Genomic DNA, 23,672 nt, shown 5'->3' on the forward strand with positions numbered 1-23,672 from the left:
TGGTATATTAGCTGTCTGTGGAGCTCTGTCAAAGACTCAAGTTCAGTGTCATCACAAACCATAGACAGCCGCTTCTCTAAAGCTAATAACTTGATTTGCTCTCATTTTCACATTGAAGCCTGATATAGTAACATTTGTATAGTTATTTTTCACTTAGTTAACTTATGCCATTATTGATAAACAGTACAGATAAAACAGATGAGACAAACCTACCTTAATGCTTAGCAGTACAGTCCATATTTACCTGGTCAAGAAACTCCTTGTACTCTTTTGATTCTAGAACTGTAAAATATAGAGTCTTTGTGGGATTTTATAATAGGAACCTTGTTTAGTATTCCGTATTGCTATCACAGATCCCATTTCATGTTGCTGCTTTATAACCAGCTAGAAGTGCTGTAGCACTCTGATCATTCACCTCTTGTCTGCACATGTAATGGATGCCAACCAGTGAACTTTGCACTTCCCCCAAGACCAGTCTGAGATAAGCATCTGGAAGGACTCTGTTCGTTTTTCCTTGAGCCACTGATTTGTTCTTTGATTGCCTTTGCCGCTGTACTTCCATTAGCATCCAGGTGTCATCCGCACCCCTACAGAGGCAGGTGATGTTATCAAAACGTCCTCCACTTACACTTTTGACATTATAAAGTATGTTATCACGCTTTCACATTTTTCTGCAAGCACAACAAAACCCTGTGGCTTTACATTCTCTGCTGGAAAATTACTGAGAGTAAGTTTCATCCTGAATTACAGGCAGCCAAGTCATCCCCCTCTCTGTCCTCGTGAGAAGCATCAGCCCCGATGCACTGAGAGATAGCCAGATTTAAATGATGTCAGATGGTGTGTTTAGAGCTTTAGAGGAGCAGTGCTCGGCACCAGCGGAACAGGAGCAGCAGCAATTCATTAATAAAATGGGCAAAAAGTGGAGTCCATTTAACCTGCTGAGATCATCTATATGCACATCTCATCCAATAAAAAATGTGTTTTATGCTTTCATATTTCCCATTAATGCAACTTTAGTTACTTTATGGGATATGATAACTTTACAGGAAAAGCAAACAGAATTTAGCTGCCTGGAACCCCCGTTTAAATAACTGCAATTTGCTTTGTGACCTGATCAACCTGGGTATTGATCCATGTTTGCTGGTTTTTCAAACATGTTAATGATGCTCATGCTCTGGAAGCCCAGCGGCTTGGAAAATGAGAACAGCTGAGCGTCATCTAGTTTTAAAAGCTGGCACTCTGGTGTTCCTGCACTCACCATTCCGATATGGCAACTGAGGAGGAAATTTTTGCTGCCAAGAGCAGCACCTTTTCGATGCCAGGAAAATGAATGACCAAAAAAATTAATTAATTTTAGACTTTGGTAACCATTTCTTGGAATTGGTGTTTCACCTTCCTCGGAAGAAAAGACTAGCTGGCCCATAAAGTCAGCATATTTTTAAGTAAAAGCTATTATAATGACCCGCACATGTACACACATAAACTGGTGGATTAGGACAGGTGAACATGTGATCACGTCAAGTATCGTAGATGGAGAATATTGGAAATATTGGAGTTATTTTTCCAACTTAATTATTTGTTGTCTTTATTTAAAATATAATTGTATCTTGTCTGTACATTTTTAATACCAGCAGATTGAATAAAGGCTTGTCAAGAGCCATTATTAAATGAAGAGCAGAGGATACCAGCAAACATGCACTAGAGACTCTCCACTGAGCTGACATTATTGCACATAATTATACAAATTACACAGTACTTGTCTGAAAAATGTCCCTTTATGATATTTTTAACTGTTGTCTTTGCATAAATGGAACACGCATGCATGACTGGACCGGCTACCAAAACATAAGACTGAGAATCTTGAACTAGAGCACAAACAGAGGGACTTTATTCTCTGCAGTTTGCTGCTGCACAATATTTATCTTCAAACTGTTATTTTGGTCTCTTAGGAGTCAGCCAGAAAATCAAGCTCGAAATGAAGTTAAAGTTTTTCTTGAAACAAATATTAACAGTTTAGATCAATAATAATATTTAGACATAACTGCAAGATTACATTTTGCATCTTTTTACTGATAATTTTTCATGTTGGACATTGTAAACAATAAAAATTGTGTTTCCAAATTGTAATAATGACATCAGTTACAGTATGTTTCACACATCTCTCTAAGCAGCCATGTTTACTGCAATTTAAAACGTTTACAATGATACATTATTGTAAAGTAGTAGAAGTACAGAAAAACAGAAGGAACTATAAAACAACACAAGCATTTGCAGACTGGGGTTTGTGCTGCGGTGGAGGATGACACATTCCTTGTCATCTATATTTGTGAAAACTGCAAAAATGCAGTCTCGGCTGGAGTTGTTTCAGAAATAACCTAGGATTTTTAAAATTAATTACTTTATTTTTTATTTTTTTAATACCATAAAACCCTATTATTATTATTATTATTATTATTATTATTATTATTATTATTATTATTAGCAGTAATAATAGTAGAAGTAATTGTAATATCATTAGCATTATTGCAACTTTGATTACATCAAATGATGATTGTCTTAATACACTTAAACAATCTGAAGTCAGTTTCTTCATGACAGCAACAAGGGAAGTCGACAATAAGTAAAAACAAAATTTTAAGATGGTTGTCGTAACCTGAGGGAAATACAAAAAGCTGTCAACAATGGAGTGATATGTTTTGACCTTAAAGTAATTGAGGTGGACATGAAGCAACACTTGGGAATTGTGTTTCAGGCTATTATCCGCCAACTTCTAAGAAAAATATCTGGTTTTCAAAGAGTTAAATATTCCACTTTGTTTACCATGTTGTCATCATGACAACAAACAAATGTCATCACATTTTCATTCTTATGACATTTTTAAATTTACTTGTTATAGCAGTATTGGTTTTCATGGCATTTCCCCCAGCTAGTTAAACACTTGTCATTGTAGTACAGAGGTGGTATCAAAGCTATTCATTGAATACACAGGCCTTTGATGCTCCGGGGTGATGCTGAAGAAGCGAACAATACATGCTTGAGTGACGAAACCCAAATAATTGAAATATGATGGAAATCTTTTAGAGCTGAAGAGAGTCTGGTGGTAATTTTCAACAGCTAGACATTCTTGATTTAACAGTGATTGATCCGCTCCTTTATCCTGAGAGTTTTTCCATCGATCTGGCAGGCTTTCTGTACTTCAGTTCTCTGCAGCATACCTTATATGCAAAGAAGAAATGGTTTCTTTTGCTGGGGTTCTGTGGGGGTTGAGAAAGGTTAACGGTTGACTGTTGAAAGGTCAGGAAGCAGAAACGAGTATAGTGATAAGAGTCATCGTGCTCTGAGGGGTTGACGGGCATCGTTGGTGGCACGAACCTTCCCATTACTCATACAGCACATAAACCTCGGTTCTGTCACCTCTGGTGTGACGTGACATTCACCTTCAGCTCCACACACACACACACACACACACACACACACACACACACACACACACACACACACACACCAAGGAAAAAAAAACCGTATAATAATATATTTTTAGTATTACATTTTAGTAAAATAAATACATTTATAATGCAGAGAAAACAAATACAAATATTAACCCTATTGACTTCATAATAAAGTGAATAAAGCCAGTTAAAAAGGCTCTTCAATTAAAAAGCGAACTTCCTAAATAGATCAGTCATAATTTTGCTGCATCAGTTATGCAAGCTATGCCAAATGTGTTTTTTTTAAATACACACCAGAAAGTGAAGCAAAAATGAAACAAATCAGCAGACGAAAACTCAAAACCACCACTCACTCTACAAGCAATCTTTTCAACTTGTATTTTTCTGTAATTTTTCACATAAGTTCAGAAATTTGGCTGTAATAAGCAGTTCATACATTTTACATGTGCCAAATGGAACACTTGGAACAAAATCACACAAAGATAAGTAAATAAAAGAAACAAAGAATGAGAGAAAGTCAATTTCAGCTGCCGCCTTACTCACAAGAGGTCACCACAGCACATAGCGCCACATATTTGATTTGGCCGCTTTTTTTTAATGCTGCAGTTGTGACATTGTTAGGTGAATGTGTAAACTACTACACTATGGCACCACTAAAGGGTTGACAAAGAAAACTCTAAAGGTGCAGATAAAGTTGATAAAAGTAGAATTATTTTATTCTGAAAGCACCTTGTAATACATAACAATTTATTGAAGTAGCACTCCACCTTGCCTTTAACAGGGAGTGTTAATGTCAGAAGAAATTAACATTTTTATCAAAAATAATATTATTCTTGTCACGGTTCAGGGAAAAAGAGCAGCGGCACAACATCAAATAGAAAGGGCCACTTCTTTAATGAATAATTGTTTTAAGCGGCCATCTAGTAAAGACAACAAGATGAGCTATGTCAGGGTCTCTCTGATTCAGTTTAGCAGGTGATTGATCAGTTGCTTTCAGGTGATTAATCTCAACACACCTTTGTTGGGGAAAAGAGAACGAATGGGTAGAAATAGTTTTATCACTCACAAAAAGGAGAAAAATTGTAACTAAAGACATGGTATTTACCACTCGGACATGTTTTAGCCATCAGAGAGCACAGGTGTGTTTGGTGTCTGTATTTAGCAGTTCAACTTCACCGTCCCTTCTTCCACTTTCTTGATGTTTCAAAAAATGTCTAGAAATTGTGTCATTGTGTTCTGGGCTGTCATGAAGTCATGTCTTCAAACCTTTGGAGCATTTTGCCTTCTGACTGTTTAGAACCTCCAATGTTGTTTAATGTGGCCTGACCGTGCGTTTGTAGTAAGTAGCAAAGCAACAGCAGGTAAGTGGGCAGTGCAGCTGGTCTGCCTGTCTGTGGTAGCAAATGGGTTGAATTGTAATTACAGATGCATGTATTATTCTTCTTCAGATGCTGCCTTTAGTGGTCACCACAGCCATCTCACCCTGTCCCTAGCCCTCTGCATGTCCTTCACTGTATCCACGAACCTTCTCTGTGGTCTACCTGTCCAAACCATCTTCGCTATTAACAGTTTGAAAGCAAACATGCTGTCTGCAGTGCTCTTTCTATCATCAGCTCTTCAGAGTATCTTCTTAACACATTCTCTTAACTTGTTAGTACATGTTTTACAAAGTCTGAGGGTCATGCAGATGCATCTAAAAGCAGAGGAAAATGAGAGGGCTTCAGGAGATGGTCCTACAACGACACAGAGCACTGTGAAAAAAGGTCGAAGAAGTAACAACAGCTGAGCTAGTAAGCATGCTGGTCTGCCTGCCTGTGTGGAGATTTGCAGTGTTCTGACTTGGAAGCCTCATCTGGTTTTTTTTTTTTTTTTATATAGTCTATGGGAATACTTAGTGTCATAGCCAGACACTGAACTTATTGTGTCCCCCAAAGCAAAGGCAAACAACAACTAAAATGATGTCATTCTGTTGTAAGAAAAGACCTCAACGCTAATTCTGTGACAAAGTGATTTCAGAGCTGGTGGAAGCTAGGCCAAAGCCTCCATGGCGCAGTGATTAATGAACAGAAGGGGAAGCCAGTGGTATAAATCCAACTCATCTTTTTTTTTTTTTGAAACCCCAGCTTGTCAGAAATAATGAAATGACAGAATGGATGCGACATCCAGGCCAGGGCCAGACCAGCGTGGGGATGCAGCATTATGATGACGTAATGAGATACATTTTGGGTTTGGAAAGCCTGGACTTCAGTGAATTGCTTACAAGCCTTCAGGAGACATGAGTCAGAACCCACGACTGTGATGACCTGTTTTCCTTCATCTCAGGCAATCGCTACATACATTTCTAACTTCTCAGTATCTTGTGTTACTATTTCACTTGCACAAAAATGCACAGTTTAGACCATGTTAATCTTGAAGCCGTAGGAAAAGATAATGTTTTTGATATGCATGTCATATGCTTTGATATGCATAATCAAACCAATGCATTTAGTGTTAGGAAAAAGTAAAAAGATGAAGGTTGCCTTTTGTGAAAGATTAGGAAAAGCAAACTCAAATGACCAGAAGATTTGTACTTCCAAATCACATAATTAAATTATGCAGGAACACAAGCGTCTCTATCCACAAATAAAGAGCCCACGTGGGAAATCTGGTTTAACGAGACAAGCAGCAAGGTTGCAATTGCTAACAGGATAATAAAGAGTCATATTCACAATCTGTATTCATGACCCAGCGGGGATATTTAAAGTGTGATTTGTTTGTTAATTAGTGTTTGTATATACAGCTTTCTTTTTGCCAGCTACTTACAGAACTCGCAAAGTGGCAGTAGTAAGACTGCATTTGTGTCTCAAGGAACTGTCAGACTTCATGCAGAACCCTGCTTTCTCTCTCACCACACACACACACACACACACGGACACACACACACATATATACAGCTATGCAGAGACAAGGCTGTTGTGAAATGTCAGCAAGATAAGCAACGCTGCCCTGCTGCTCACTGGAGAGCAAAGAGGGGATGAAAACACAATTACATTAATGATGGGTTTGGGTTGTCTGCACTGTAGTCTCACAGCAGCAGGTAGACCTTTATCGTGACCAGGGTGTTGTTCAGCCCACAGGCCACATCCAGCCCTCAGGCTATCTTTGATTGGCCTGTTAGGTCAATGGGAAGTCAGTAATGTAACATCTTCAAACTTTAAGAACATTTGGATAAGTTTAAAGCAAGACTGGAGAGTTAACTGTCTCTTTTCTTGTGCACTTAATGCAGCAATTTTATGCATTGACACAAGTGATTGTAGGTTAGTTACTTAACTTATGAAATATGTGAACTCACACTAAAGACAGAACAAACATGAATTTATGGGGGGTTTTTTACTATATTTTACAGCAGCTATATTCTTAGCGACCATAGAGAAGGATATATATATTTTTTATATTTATCAAATCATATTCATCTGGAGCATTATTAAATAAGCTGGATAAGCAGCAAAGCCTCTTTACTAAACTTCACACATCTGTAGTTGGAATAGTGCAGCTTGTTTCTGCTGGAATCCAAACACAGGACAGAAACAAGAGTTTTTGCAAATTAGAAGTCTTAACTTTAGATGATGAGGGAGGTGATTAAGGCTGGGTTGCCTGGGGAATGAGTCTATAGAGTGGGGAGCTGAGACAATTTCTGGGGGTAAACAGAGAAAGCAGAGATCGACAGGGAAGTGACAGGGCACAAGAGGGAATGGTTAGGCAGAGTGGTTAAACACTAGACTAGAAACAACTCCTTAAATGGGCTGAGAGTGGCCTGAAGTAGAAAATGCAATATGGAGAGAGATGGGTGGAGAGCCAGGCTAGAAATACTGTACTTACTGTGAGATGATGGAAGGCAGGTGAGCTGGCTGGGAGGGTAATGAGCTGATTAGTGGTAGGTGTGCAGAATGAGCCGAACTGGGAGCCAGGTGAAGGATCCACAAAATAAGAGAGAAAAAAAAGCAGAGGAAAGTTGCTGAATATAAAAGGGAAAACAAGGAAACATCATTAAGTCATCAGAATGGGTTCTAGCTATGACTAACATAGCATAATATCCAATGAAATTGCAAGAATAACAAGTCGAGTGGAAGTTTATCAGTGTCTTCAATGGACTCGGCAGTGCTGATATGCTTGAAGTTCGAACAAGGACATCACAGAATATCCAGAGCATCGAATGAAAGATAAAGAGGATGCTTTCTTTTTTTTTCTCTTTGGCTCTGAACAAATGCTATGATGTTTAACTCAGTCCAGTTACCTGTCTTCTTATATCCCTATGTCTTCATAAAGAAAGACTTTGAGACAAGAATGAGACTGTCATCAATGCTGGTAGCATTGCTTTGTGCATGTTAGCCATGTTGTTGATGTTGCAGTTAAGATAAAGAGAAAGAAAAGAGCACTGGATGACAGATAGTTTGTTGAGGATGTGACTGAGAATGCCAATATAAACTACAGATGGCTCAGTCTGGGCAGAGGACTAAAATATAAGACCAAAACCCAGAGATTTGGGTGTTTTGTGGGGAAAAAAATTCCCTGAGCTCTCTGATACAGACTGGATGGCAGATTTTGCATTTGCTATTGGTGTAACAGCACTGCTAAATTAAATATTCATAACTGCAAGATTTTGCATCCCTTATCCAGGGAAACCAGGAATTTACAAATTTTGGTGGCTGGTTCTGCAGTTGGACACGAGACCTTTCACACCCCATATGAGAATCATAACCCTAGGCTAGAAGCAGAGTAAAGAGCAGCCAGGTCATCTTGTGTCCTGGTTAGCCTTAGGCCAAGGACACAGGCAAGGGGCTTTTTGCACATGAAATGCATAGTCTGGCCAGAGGTTTCATGAGCTTCTCTGAAGGCAAATGAAGACAACATGTTTACCCACATCCCAATGCTGAGCGATATCGCACCATCAGCCCACCATCTACTCATCCATGTGCATGGTCAGTTTACAAGACAGTTTGAAGATTTGAAGAGTGAGAGCATGATTTCTTTATCACGACTTGCAAAGTGGACTCAGTGATGTTCAGCTTGAACTCACTGACCTGTCGTCTGATTCACTCCAGAGTACTTCAAGTCAGCACCACTGCTTGTAATTTACTCTCCTCCCGGAGAGGAGACCCTTCTAACATGAGAAGGTACAGTCAGAAGATGTTGCTTCTCTTTGGATCTGCCTACAAATGCAAACAAAAATTCCCAGTGTTTAAGTTCAAGAAAACCAAGAGAAAGATTTGGTGAACTCATTTAAATAGAGATTAGATTCTTTCTTTTTTTTTAATTAACAAGAAAATGAAATAAAAAAACAACAACAGCAAAGAAACATCAAATTAAGTTATTAGACAATGAAACAGAATTGGGGACATTTGCTGTGTGTATATATTAGGTCTTTGAATTGATAAACTAGTGACTATGTTGGTGTTTTAAGCAGACCTGCTTCACATTATGCAAGTCTGTCTGGAAAAATCCAGTTGAATAATTCAGTAGACCTCCATCAATAGCTGCGTGATTGAAAACTTAAATAGTGCACTTACATTAAATGTGTAATAATGTCCTTTTTAGAAAGGCATGCCCTAATTGTAACTCATACCAGCAGCTAATAAAATCTACCATCTATTTCTTTTTATAAATTCATACTGTCTGAATTGCTTTCAGCCTTTTGGTCTAGCATCTGTAGCTTCCAGCTCCTACCTTAGAAAACTCATTCCCAAACCCTGCCTCTATTTAGATTACATGAGACAGCATTTACATCAGGAAGGTGCTAGATGAGTCCAGAGCTATGGCTATAAAATGTCTTTAATGTTTTCTAGTCTCCTGATTGTCTGTCCAAAGTGACAACTTGAGGCTGTGATAGCCGCCGCAGGCAAGCATGTCATTTGACTCGAAATTGTCAGTCAGAAGAAAAAGCAATAAACTATAGTGTAATTTTTTTTCCAAATCTGACCTTCTCAATAGCAGGACAACGCCTGACTTCGGAAAAACAAATCAAATTTTTGATCAAATATAATTATGATATCATGTAGCTGCAAAACAAACTTATAAATAAACATGGTCATGTGGTTTGGATCAGAAAGTGGCCACAAGAGGGTTTGTAAAATGAATTTTAGGATATAATATGTTGTTTTGGGAAACTTGTTGATAGTTCTTCAGGTTTTATTTAAATTTGCAATTAGAATATTATATTAATATTATCAGTGGGAATATAAACTGGGAAATAATGCACAATATAACCAATTATAATAATTTTCCACTTTAAAACATACATAAAAAGGCAATCTGTACAACATGTGCTACATTAGTTTCTTTGAATCTTTTCTCCATAAGACCCTCGGGTCCTGCATTCTGTAAATATGAACATTACATTGTGAAGACTTTGTTTAGTTCCCAGTGCTCCATTTTCTGTTGTCTACCTTCTGGCTAGTTATTGTTTCTCCTTCTCATCTTCCAAATGTTTTCCATGCCTGCAGCTTTCAGGGACATCTGCCCCTGCCAACCAATGCTTTAACATGTTGTTACATTCTGCTGATCCTCAGGGAATGATGAACACGGCATAGTGTCAGAAATACATGAAAACGTTTGATTTTTCTTATTCAAATTGAGCAGTTGAGTGAGTTTACTGAAACACATATTCAGTAACCCAGTATCTATAGACACAAGAAAGGAAGCTTTGTGTGTCTCATTTTGTTCTTTTGTGCTGTATTAGATTAACAGCTTATGGTTTACTTGTGTCTCACAGACAGTTGCACCGATCCTGTGTTATGTTTACTGTAGCATTTGGGGTCTTTGGGATGCTTTTCTTATCCTCATCCTCCATTCTTCTTCAGTCTGTGAATATGTTTCTTTCTGAGTGCGATGAGAACAGCTTTCTGCTAAGCTCGAATGTGTGAGCGGTGCTTTCTGAGCTTTGTGGTTTAGTGTAGGTGGTATTTATGTGGAGAGGTTTACAGTGGGATTTTTATGTGTGTCTTGTGTGTCATAACTGTGATCATCGTACATCAGCCTTTGCTGTCCAATAAGTTGGAAAAAGAATTATTTTTATTGCAAGTACAAGTGCAAGAGTAGCTAAGCAGAATGATAATGCAAGACTACCCCTAACACCGGACAGACCACTACAGACATCATCCATTCGTCACACTGTTACACTTCTAAGAGTGATTACCTGCTGCATCACACACTGCACTGTGTTAGGAAAATCTACCTTGAGATGTTAGATTCTTGTAGTCAAGCTGGTTCCTGTGAGCATGAATTTCCTTTACTGTGAGTGGGAAATATTTGTACTGTGTGTTAGTCAGTGTTAAGATTTTAAAAAGGCAGTTAAAACATCTTAGAAAGCCTTTTACTTTCTCTCATGTTAACTATTAAATTTCTATGTTTAGATGGTGCAGATGTATTGATTTCAGATTGTGAGAGCCGGGGGTGAAATCCAATAAAGCAAAGCTATTTTAATGCACTGTGGAGGAGAGTTGTTTATGCAAACAAACACTGTTCACTAGATGTATTTTGAGGTACAGGTAGCAGAATATTTTTGTTGCTATTGATCAGTTCTCCCCAGCTGCATGGCTAGAAGCGCTGTCAGTTTGTCTCCTGCAAGTTGCTCTGAAATATTCTCTCAAACTCAAGGCTTATTTTAAAAACTCCGAGAAAGATTTGGCTTCCAAAATAGTGTAATTTTGTTCATTTGTTATATCCCACTATTCACAATTACGTCATTTACTGTGTTCCCCCTCTGCCTGAAAGCATGCTGTAAGAGAGATGATTATCCCATTTTTCTCATCAAGAAAGTGCGATTATAGTCGGGGTTAACGTAATTATGCTCTTTGCTTCTCAGTAGGTACATTTAGATAACTGGACTGGGTCATCAGAATCACCGCCTACTGTTAATTAGGATTAGTGTGCCCAGCAGAGCTGTTGATGATGGCAGTGGTGAGAATGTATGTCTGTGGTAAATGCAGAACAGCAGTTAATAATTTAATGAAATATAAATTATTGTAAACATTAAAATCTAATTAAGAAAGTGTGACTTTATTTGTTAAAGTCATTGTGAGGGTTTGCTTGCATACTGTATACAGATAAAGTAACCATAAATGCTCAAAGTTTCAAATGACTCAGAGGGGATAAAGGATAAGAGGTTTCACCTACTTCTGAGTTTCTCTTTGACAGGTTAAAGCTAGTATCTTCTTTCTTCTCCATCTTACGCTCTCCGTAGCGTCCTGTTCTGTCACATCAAACCTCTGCATGTCCTCCTTCATACATCTGTTAAATCTTCTCTGCGGTCTCCTCTTTTCCTCCTGTCTGGCAGCTCCATACTCAACATCCCTAGTAAAGTATACCCACCATTCATTCTTAGCACATATCCAAACCATCTCTGCCATTCCTTTCTAACTATCTCAGTCCAAATCTTCAACCTTCCTTGTATTTATGTATTTGTCATCAAATTTCATGAAAACAGAGACATGTCTGTAGACATACAGTATCTGTAGGTCTCTCCCTGTGTTATTTTAAATTGCCAGTGGCCTAAGCCATCTGATTCTTACCGAAGACTTGCTTATTCAAAATCATGTTCTGAATAGTTTTGGAAGGACTCTGTAATTTCCAAAAGCAGCAGTGCACTGAGGCTTAGTTAACATTACTTAAACAGGGCTAATTTTCTCTGTGGAGTATTTTAAGCTGCAGATTATGATGTACTTCTTCAAAATTTGAACATTTACCGCAAGTAAATGTTTGACACATGTTTATTTAATGCCAGAGTAATCCTATAAATACACCAAATCCACAGGTGCCAACAGAAATCTAAAAGTAAAATGGACTGTAGAATCAAACACTAGAAACATACCAGAAACTCTGACAAAGACCAAGGGAAAGAGACAAGATTATTTATACGCAGAGGTCTGAAAAACAGGAAATAACCAAAAGACAAAGACAAGGATACGCACATTCAGACAAAGGAACACTGGAGCACAAAGACACAACAGAACAACGAGCAGTAGGTAGAAGAGTTGGGGAAGCACTGAAGGAACTAAACAGATGACAAATAAACTCAAAATAGAAACTGCAGCTAAATAAAGACTAAAAATTCAAAACTCGTCCAGAACAGTGAATCATAGATTGGCATCTACAAATCAGTGAAACCTAGATGGGAACATGAACTATAAAACTAAAACTCAACATACTTCATGAATTCTAATGACACCATGTGGGAAAGACAGGAATCAAACTCACTTTGAGAATAATAAAGAAATAAAATAGGAATACAAAACTCAGCCTACCAGAACGGCAAAAAACCCTCGGATCACGACAATGTAGAATTCAAAATAAGCTATCGTACTTATAACAAAGGGTCACTGATGTGTTTTCCATGTTTTATATGACTGCAGACTTTAAACCCTTTGTTGGTCGGCGTCTTTTCATTAAAAGAATGTAATACGGACTAACTTGTGTTTCAGCAAAAATGTAAACAGATTCTTTCTGAATTTAATATAATCCTGATAATATGTTTTAACCCTTTCACACATAGTGGACAGCTATTCAGAGGCTGTTTTCTTGTATTTGTGTCAGTGTTGATGGTATGCTTGCACATAAACCACTACATTGGACACTGATGTGTCACTCCGTACCCTGCCACCCACTGGTTGTTTAATGTCACTATAGATGTATGTTGCGTTTCATTGTAATTATTGTTATTTAAACCTGTCATGCATGAATTATGACAACCTCAATCAGGATTTTTTTTTCTTAAGTATTTTTATTCATCTTCAGGCATGAAAAGATGAATAAAAATCCTGATTGAGGTTGTCATAATTCATGCATGACAGGGTTAAAGTGGCTCAGTTTGCCTGTGTTTAGCCTGCATGAACAGCAGTACCTGAAGATTCAGTTTATTTTTTGGAGTTGGTTACAAGCTGGTTTTCAAATGACCGATGTCTAATTTAGAAGCAAAACTCTTCAGAGATAAATCATTTTGAAAAGATTATGCGTTTTGTTGCTTTTCTGTTCTATCGAGTCTGATGTTTCCTGCATGTTGCCAGTCAGTCATGAATTCACACACATTTTCAATTTATTATTCAAGCTCAAGGACAGAATTGCCACGGTGGCTTAGAACTGGCATTAACCCTCCAGTTAAATGCCTGTCTGAGTTTCCATTAACCTACACAATGGAACTGCCCTACTAATTTTCACAGCTCCACTTTAGTAATAATTGATATTCATGATGTATGTTCTTGCAGCTGCTAGTTAAACGCAGTGTACACACTCAAGCGTGGTGGGTGTTTTAATCTGCTTGGGAATGTGTGCCATATTTAAGTCAACAAATCAGTCAAGCCTCAGCCAAACTGCAGTGATATTTGGAATGAACACATCTTTATAGCACATAGGCTTTAAATGACTGTGTATTATACTGACAAGTAATGTGCTGTTAATTGATTTGAAGTGGGCAGTTTCAGCCAGCAAACTGCATAGTGATGAAATGGAGTGCTGTAACTGAAAATATTGCTTACTTTTACTGACATTAAAAAAAAAAGTTTGTTTTATTTTACATAATTGATTTAGATATCTCCTCTCTCTTTGTTAAAGGATCAGCTGACAAGAGAAACAAAAGATTTGGCAGTTTTCAGGTAAGCTATTCAATCATCTATATTTTTCACATGAGGAAAAAAAAGGGAAAGTAGAATTTAGGAAACATTGAAGAGCTACAAAATAGTGGTAATGATTCAGGTAGTTTCCTATGGTGTTTGAGATGGCTGTTGAAGACTTCTGTTAAGATTATTGCCTGTGCAAGCAGCACAGCTCTTTAAACTATCTTGTGTTCATACAAAATGTGTGCTTCAGTGCTGGAATTACCTTGACAAAGATGTGATACTTATAAAGGCTTTGGTGCATAGCCTTATAATTACAGAGCCATTCAGTGGCTGATTAGGGAGGAAACACTGCCTAGCCTTTTATGCAGTGCATTTGTCTTTAGACAGAACTTTTACTGCCATTTATTCCATGAACCGTTCAATTTCTTCCAAATTCGCTTTTTTCATTTAAGCAAAGACTCGAAATAGATTGAACCATTACTTTAGGCATATTCATGGGGTGCATTGTAAGTTTTCTTCTTTTTGTGGTTTTTATGAAAGTGACAGTACTTATTTTCACTGCTGTGATCCTTGTACTACACGTGTTGGCTTCCTCTGCTTCCTCTTCTTTGTCTCTTTCCCATCTTGATAATTGCCACTTTTTGCACTTTCCAGTTAAAGAATGTATTCGTTTGCTGCATTGGTTGAAATGATCTTGAACAAAATGGGCACACAGATAAGACTGAAAGAGCAGGTTAAATTGGTATGTGTATATTTTTTTTTAGATGATACTGTTGCGGCTGTTGAATCTTTTGTTTCTATGGGAACCCAATCAGAATTGAGACTGTTATATCAGTTTAGTTCAGTTCAATTTTATTTATATAGCGCCAAATTAGCTACTGCTGCAGATGGAATGTCCCAGTATATAGTGTCCTTTGCCATGTGTATACATGGAAATCCATAGGTGAGCAGAACTGAAACAATACATCCTCTGCATAACAGAGCAGACATACGTCATAATGAAAGATCTGACAAGATGAACTGACAGTGAAGTCAGACACCACTGGCATCATCTGTATTCTCATCCCAGTAGTTTCATACCAAACCTGCACCATTCACAACACGTTACACTCTGTATACTGAGCAATTCTGCTATCACGAGACATTAGCTGCTACATTAGGTAAACCATTTTTAATCTATCTTTGTTTGTTTTATTGAATTTGAGCTATTTTACTTATTAGAGTGCTTTAACATGTTACATTAAACTTGTACCAAAGGATTTAACTGTATTCTATTTCATTTACATTTTTACTTATTGATGTCCTGTATATGGCTTTATTTTTTCAATCTACAGTAACTTAACTGCTTTTCTGACCACTGTTTTACAATATTGTGCGATTTCATTTTTATCATATTATGTTGGAATAAATAAATTAAATAGGTTATGTTACCTTATAAAAAGGACCTGAGGTGGAGGTGGGTTGCAAAGGGGCTTACACATCTGTAGCAAGCAGTTTAAAGCCTGAAAGCCTGTTCATACACACAAACATTACTTTCCTTATTTTCAAACACACACTCCCTGCAACTTTCCCTTCTCTCCCTGTGAGAGCTCAGTGCCACCACCCCCTACATTCTTGCTTGGTTCAACCCCTCCACCTCCCCAGCATCCACATGTAGGCTCAAGGAGGATATTTTTTTTCATAACTCTGTGTGATATGTTTGTAGGGATTAATGAGGCCGGAGCCTTAATGACAAACTCTAATTTCTTCTACTGCTTGTCATCATTTCAAATGATTAAACTTAACCCTGCTACGATCTTCGTTCTTTGGTTACACAGGGAGTCTCGCTGGGTCTGGTGGAGTTTTAGGGCTATTAATTCAACATATTCAAACCTTTTTTGTTAAACTTCTTAGCAGATGTCTACTTCATCCCATTTGCAAGTAATATAAACAAAACATGTTAAATGTGTTCCCTTTACCTTTGCTAAATCACATTTATGAATAGCAACTCATTTTTGCTTGTTTTTTTATTAAATAGAACACACTATATGAGATTTTCCAGATATTTGCGTGGAACAATATCAGCACAGCTGTTAGATAATGTGGGCTGGCTCTGACATGAGTTGATCTGCCAACAGCCCAGCAGACTCTGTGGTTGGCCTTAACCAGGGGTGTCAAACATAAGGCCTGAGGGCCAAAATCGGCCTAGCACAGACTCCAATCCGGCTCATGGGACGGCTTTGGAAAATATGAAGGTGGCATCAATTTTGAACATCTTACTGCATTTTCATACATTTAAAACTTTTGCTACTGATAAAGACCTCCCCCATAGCCATTCACAGTACACCAAAGTAATTAAGTAATAGATAAACAATTAAATGACAGAAAAGTTCCTGTTTTCACTATTTACTATAAACATTTATGTTTTGGTTTTTTTGTTTGTTTTTAAGTGGATCCTCCTGAAAATTAACAAAAACTTTCTGTTTTATAATTACAGATGAGCAACGAGCTTCTTTTTCTGTAATTTTCACATTAATTTATTGTTTAAACCTGAAAATCATGGTGAGGGATTAATTTTATTTACTACAGCAGCATGTCTTTATTATGTAGAAAAACTGAGATGTAATGTTAAAATTGCACTTATTTTTCTTATAATAATATTTACAAGCATGTAGAAAAGGGACTTAAGATCCAAGTGGGCTGTATGTGTCCCATGATATAAAATGAGTAATTCTATGCTCAATTTATATCTGTACTGTATAATTCATGCAATATTGGCATCAACCAGGCTCTCTTTGTCAGAGTCTCCTTTATCACATGTTTGATTTTTGTTTTTTTAAACAATAGACAGTTTTACAAACTTTTTAAGCTCCATATTATTTTCAGTACTACAGTTGAGTGACTTTACCCTTGATTCATTGAAAGCCGATGTAGTGGAAACCACTCTAGCAAACAACAGAACAACCTGTATAGATTACCAGCTTAAATAATTCATGATTTGGCCAACAGAGTGCAGAGTGCAAAGACTATTTCCTACATGGAATGGCAACACTGTTTTACATGAAAAATTACATTCATCATCATCATTATTATTATTATTAGTATTATTATTATTAGTATTATTATTAGTAGTAGTAGTAGTAGTAGTAGTAGTAGTAGTAGTAGTAGTAGTAGTAGTAGTAGTATTAGTATTATTAGTATTATTATTATTATCTTGTGTCACGTTTACCAAGGTAGGAGGTACTTTAAGCCGAATTAAAGAAACAGACAATAAAATCTTAGAAAATCCACCTTCACCCGTCACTCATGTGATGTTGTTTTGGACCGGTTATATTTTTTGTCATATTAAACATGGACTGTTTTTCAGATAATGAGGTCAACACTAAATGGGTTTTTTCTATTCTTCGGTCTTTATATAATATCTGTGAACGTGATATTCATACATTTGATCATTTCATTTCCTGTTTTTGGCAGAATTTTGTTGTCTGTCTCTTTTCCTTAACCTTTAAGGAGTTTTACATATCTTTGCATTAATTCAGTGGTGTATTAAAAGATTTGATAAATGACTTGACTTTATCTTGCTTAATGCCCAGTGTCCTCTTGAAAGTTTATGCACGGGGGGCTGTGACTGATAGTAATTCACTACTGTATGTCCAGAAATGTTGCCTCTATATTTTGTTATCTTCTATATTTTTGCTCAGCAATGCCCACTTCTCCCAGTTCGCTATGACCTCTGTTAAGGGAAAGTCAAGTATTCTGGAACTTGGGTCAAGAAATGTTGTACCTGGCACAGGTGTGATAGATGAGCCTGTCAAGAAGAATATGTTGCTTGCATGGGATTCAGTCTCAGTCCACGGTGACTTTAGCTGCCTTAGTATCAGTTACACCAGACCGTGCAGATGTACATATTGCACAATTTTCTGAGCTAAGAAGCTGCTTTTATTTAAGGAGTAACCATTCATCTATTGTCATCCCCAGAATGGAAAGCAGAAAGAGATGTCCTATGACCCTGACTACTATTAGAACACACAGTTTTATCATGTGGCTGTATTCTTCTGAGTGAGCAGTAGGGGGCAGCATCTTTGGTTAATTCAAGTATATGGGAAAACGACTTTTAAGCTACAGTATTTTGATGTATGACCTCACCAAACACTTCCCTGATGAGTTTGTTGTCTTGGTCGCTGTTTCAAATTCATATTTAATACAACTTCATATTAATTAATATTAATCAAGGACTTCAGCAGAGCCAAGGTAGACAAAATTGGAGCGTCCTTCAGATGTATTTTTTTTAAGGAAACTGTATGCTTCTAGTTTAAAGATGGAATAATCTTACATAATAAAGCTGATTAGCACTGAATCATCTTAGTATAGATTATCTAATTCCACCAGGATAATTTTCTATCAGTAGTCAGGTAATGTCAAGTGTTTCTGTCACTTTCTGCTAAAGCTTTGGCAGCCACATTTGTTTCACTTATCTTTTTATAAACCACCACGAGGCATTTCGGCAAGGAGGGCTATCAGTTTATTGAATGAATCTCTGTTGTCAGTATTAATTTGTAAAGCTTTCTCACACATTTGCAGCCACAATTTTTGTCTGGGCTGCATTACAAGATGTGGTATGTGTGCAGAAAATCCAATAACATTGTCAAAGTGCAATTCTGAATAACATTCTGGCTTTTGGGGGCATTTATTCATTTGACTTTTCCAGTATTCAAATATTAATGTGTAACTATTTGTCTGCATAAATTCCAGGACCAAATTAAAAAACAAAACAAAACAGTAGTACAAAACTTGGCAAAACATTAATTCACAATGCATTGAAATGATAGGAGATTGCTGGAAAGCTCTTTTCTCTAAATGTACTAGATTTCCCATCTAGTTCTCTGTGTAATAGTTAATATGGCTGTGTACCAGGGAATATCTGCACCCAACAGTGAAGTAGCTGAAGGATGTGTTATTTGAAGTGTAAGGTTGTTACAAATCTGCGTTGTTCTTTGTTTCAGCAGAAGCTGATTACAAATGTTCAGGCACAATGAAATGCCTGTATTTCACTTTTGTCTTGCCATTAGTATTGGTTTGATCCCATCATTCATGTTAATAGCTCAATACTCACCCAAACGTTCCCTAACATACACACATAAACTGATTGTTGAGAAGTAATCTTTGGTAATTGATATTTACATGATAACATGCATAACAAGATGAAGCTTTTCTCATTTTGTTCTGTTACATACAAATTAAACGCACAATGGTTAGCTGCAGTCTTTTGTCATAAGCACTTCTCACAAATTCTCTATAGAAATTCTTATTCAGCTATAAGCTATTTTATTTTAACCAAAATATGCTGATTGTGCCCATGACAATAATGCTGCACTTCCCCCAGACAGTCATTAATAAAGCCTTGTGGTTGTGAAAGGAATCGCTGATAATTCACCATTATTGCCAGCAGCCCAAAGGAACCCTCTAAGAGTCTGAGTTAAACTCATTACAGGCTTGACTATGCAAGGTTATGGCTTCTCTGAGGAATATTGCCTCCTTCTAAATAGCCCGCTAATTTTTGTTCCATGGATTGCCATCATTTAGTCTTTTTCTGATAGATAGATTCTGTAACCTTACGTCACCACCAGCCAGACTATAAGACAATAATAATGAAATTCAAAGAAGCAAAGGAAAACATCATTATCTGTAATAATATGGGACCAATGTTTTTTAAAGACGGCAGTTCCTCAGTCTTTTGTAAGCACTGGAATCCAGACAATATTTCCTTAGCAGTGAGGTGCATTATGGAAAGGATGTCACCTTTTTTCTGAATAACACAGGATCAGCTCAGGTAGTCAAAAGCCATGGATTAGGTTGAGTGTAATATTTAAAATAAAACGTCTATTTAAATAAGACACACTTAACTGCAAGCAACTAAAAGCAACTGCAACAATCTCATCATTTTTTAATTTGCATGTTGCCTGTTGCTTGGAAGAAAAACTGTGTGTATAAATGACTGAGCAGCTATATCTGATATTGTGGAGTCTATTCTGGGAGCACATCTTAGTTATCTAAATGGCTGCTTGGATTCCCTTAAGGGTTGACACATTTTTTTAAAGATGCAGTTAAAACAGATAATAAATAAGGCACTGAGGATATCAGCAAAAAGGTGTTCAAATGTATGTTTGAGGTGCCCAAAAAAATATAAAGATCACTTTTTAATCAGAGTAAGGTATCAAGTTAGTTAAACTTCTGAGATATTGATCTGGTCAGTTAAATAGCAGAGGGGGTTGTTAATCAGTTTCAGCTGTACTACGGCGCTGGAGGGGCAACAGTGAGACAACCCCTAAAACAGGAATGGTTTTGCAGGTGGAGGCCACTGACATTTTTACTTCTTTAATTATTTTGACTGGCCATCAGCAGGACCAGTATCTGCTCCTTTGTGTAAAGAAACAGGTTGAGTTCTGATCTGTACAAAATGACCAGCAGCAGGCCACTGATGTGAATGTCTCTGACCATGCACTCAGAAACAAATTTTGTGAGGGTGGCCTGAGGGTCTGACATCCTCTAGTTAGCCCTGTGCTCACTCCCCGGCACTGTGGAGCCCAGTGGGTATTTGCTATAGAATACTAGAATGTAACAGTCATGAAAGGGTTTGAGGAAGCCTTGGAGAACATCATGCTGCCTGCATAATTATTCAGGTTGACCAGTAGATGATGCAGAGACCTCTAAGTTCTAGGCGACAGCACCAAGACTGCCATTAAGTATCGGGATGAGATCCTTGGACCCACTGCCAGACCATACACTGGCTCAGTGAGTTCTGGGTTCCTCCTGGGGCCTGGTCTCAAATGGCAGGAGGATAAAGCAATTGATACCACTGACTGGCCCTCACGCTTGCCTTAAACCAATAGAAAACCTCTGGGACATTATGTTTCACCTCTGGGACATTATGTTTCAGTCCATCCGACGCTGCCAGGTTGCACCTCTGACTGTCCAGGTGCCCTAGTCCAGCTGTGGGAGGAGATCCCAGAGTACACCATCCGTTGTCTCATTAGGAACATGTCCCAGTGTTGTCAGGCATACATAGAAGCACAGGAGCTCCATACAAACTACTGAAAAACCATTTTGAGTTCTGCAGAATGGACTAGTTTGATGCATCATTTTTTCACTTTGTTTTCAGGGTATCTTTGAATTCTGCCCTCTGTAGGTTGATCATTTTCATTTCCATCAAACGATGTGGATTTTTTTCTTTCCTAATACATTTCACAGTACTTATTAGTATAGATATTCATTAAGATTCCACTGAGGTTCTATACCACACATGCTTAATTTATATCTAATGTGAGCTGCATGCATGGAAACACACAGAAAAGAAAGACAGGAAAAAAATTAGTTCCGTTTCAGGTGTTTATGTGCATACAGTATATTGTAATGTGTTTTGTATTTGTTTTCCATGTGCAACAACAGTATAATTCTTGCAATATCCAGGTCCAGTGACATAGCTGCCTTTGCATTCATGTCCAGAGTCCAGTTTTTTAGTCAAAGATTCCAACAATCTTTCTTTTCTCTGGTTTTCTTCACTCTGCCATGTATATTTTACCGGGTGCACAGAGAGGTGAGATTTGATCTGAGGGTATTAACAGCTGTCACAAGGCAACTGTGTCATAAGAAATGACTATGATGTAGGATCACATATGCAAGTATACCAATCTGAGGTGTTTAAAAAAAAAAAAGAAAGAAAAAAGAACTCTGAGTATGGAACTGTTTAGCATGTAATGTGAATCTATGTGGGTGTTAATGTTGTAGAAATACATTTACATTCCCTTGATGAAAGCTATTTCCAAGTGGAAACTTATGCATTGAAAATCATGTTCTAACCACTAATTGCATGTCCTGAAAGTGTGAATAAAGCCAAATGAGCATTCTTTACATAATCTCTGGGATGCAGAACAAATGTACACTGCATTCACACCCAACTCTACATCTGTGCTGTATGAAATGACTCAAAGCAACGTATTCATCATCATTCACTTATTTTCATTTACATGAAGCTTTTTATTTAAATAAATGGTAAATGGCCTGTATTTATATAGCGCTTTCTAGTCCCTAAGGACCCCAAAGCGCTTTACATATCCAGTCATTCACCCATTCAGACACACATTCACACACTGGTGAATAGGAAATAGGTGCGTTGCGACTTTGTCCACTGACACGATGCTTTAAATTCTGCTCTTTTACTGAGGGACTCAGACACTGGGGATAGAGTGAATTTAAAATTAATTTAATCTTACATTTATTCCCCTCCTGTCTGTGATGTGACCTTGTGCTGTCTGTTATCCATCACTCTACGGTGCAGACATGGTGGATGAGCTTTAGTTTTTGTATGAACGGTAGAGAGATGGGTTTTTATACTGGAATTAAAAAATGTATGCATGTTGAAAGCAGCTCATCTAACAGACCTATAACTATATCTCTAATGTACCCTTGCAAGCATTTGTCCTCTGGTGGATTACTACCAGCGAAACTTCAGAGTTTGGATGCAGAATGGAGGGGATTGTTTTGTTTATTACTTTACTGCACAGGGCCCTTGTAGACATCTGTGTTTTCTAACAGCTCCCACCAGGCGAGCTGTTTTTAGAAGCACCTGTTTACTGAATAAAATCACATTTTCCTGTGGCGCACGTTTCATTTTGAATATTTGTATACATCCAATTTTGATCTCGCTAGATATGTAATATTTATTTTCACACTTTGAGTTGTCATTTTTTACGCATATGCACCTTTTTTCCCACTGGGAAAGAAGTGGTGCATATATCCAGGCACAAAATCAGAACAGTCCAATTGATGAATCTGACTAACAGTCCTGTGATTGATGACCTCCTCCAGTGACTGTGTCACACTCAGACGTTTTCTTATTCGAACAACTGTACAAATACCCAGCTGGAGTCTGGGAGCCCTACAAGGGTCAGGGATCGGACATCGCCTGCATCATCAGATTTGGTGAAATGTCACAGTGGGAACAAAGGCAAATGAAAGAGCTGCTTTTCCCTTTGATGCTGCAACTGAAGTTGAGGGCCATGGCCAATGTTCATGGAGCTGTGTGAATGCTCACAGAGACATTGGACTGAAAAGGACATTTACCTTCAGATGCTGTTACAGTCCGACATGACTCGGGGGGTGGGGGGGTGTAATTTGTAAGAAAAATAAAAACTCACAGTGTGTTAAAAGCAAAACATCCATGTACACAGCAGTTTTTTTGAGAGCTTCTGTATTTGGACATGTGTATGTCTTTACTTTTGGAGCCGTCATTTAAATTAGCTTTTAGCTGGAATGCATCTTTGTCTGTTATAAATTAAATGAGCTGCCATTTGCCTGTAAAGCTGTACATTTCAATCATTTAAGTTGTTTCATTGAATTCTTTATAAGAAAGTGAAATCCAGAAATCAGGTTTTTTTTATTTCTCTTATAACAAAATCAAGAGGACGATTCTGGAATTGGAGCTAAAATTAAATGTACGTTATTTTGACTAAACCGATGCCTTAACCATCAGTTTAACTATCTATCCGATCTGCCTATCAAGGGCACATACTGGTGTTCAACATAGAGGTTTGTAGCCATTTTTAAAATCATATCAAGTGGGTTTGAACATTTTTGCTGCGCACAGTATGACTGCAGTAAG

At 37.6% G+C, this 23,672-nt stretch overlaps 1 protein-coding gene across 4 annotated transcripts in view; it reads left to right on the top strand.

Moving 5' to 3' along the window:
• rap1gapb (RAP1 GTPase activating protein b) overlaps positions 1–23,672 on the top strand; it is a 104,396-nt gene that overhangs the window by 10,469 nt on the left and 70,255 nt on the right. For 3 of the 4 annotated variants that reach the window (XM_013276620.3, XM_019359071.2, XM_025907131.1), the window contains exon 2: positions 14,031–14,071. The exons of the other annotated variant lie outside the window; for it this stretch is intronic. The gene's annotated coding sequence lies outside the window, so the exon portion shown is untranslated. The remainder of the gene's footprint in view (positions 1–14,030; positions 14,072–23,672) is intronic. 4 annotated transcript variants of the gene reach the window in all.

The sequence above is a fragment of the Oreochromis niloticus genome, linkage group LG5 (genome assembly GCF_001858045.2).
Source record: "Oreochromis niloticus isolate F11D_XX linkage group LG5, O_niloticus_UMD_NMBU, whole genome shotgun sequence".
Classification (NCBI taxonomy): domain Eukaryota; kingdom Metazoa; phylum Chordata; class Actinopteri; order Cichliformes; family Cichlidae; genus Oreochromis; species Oreochromis niloticus.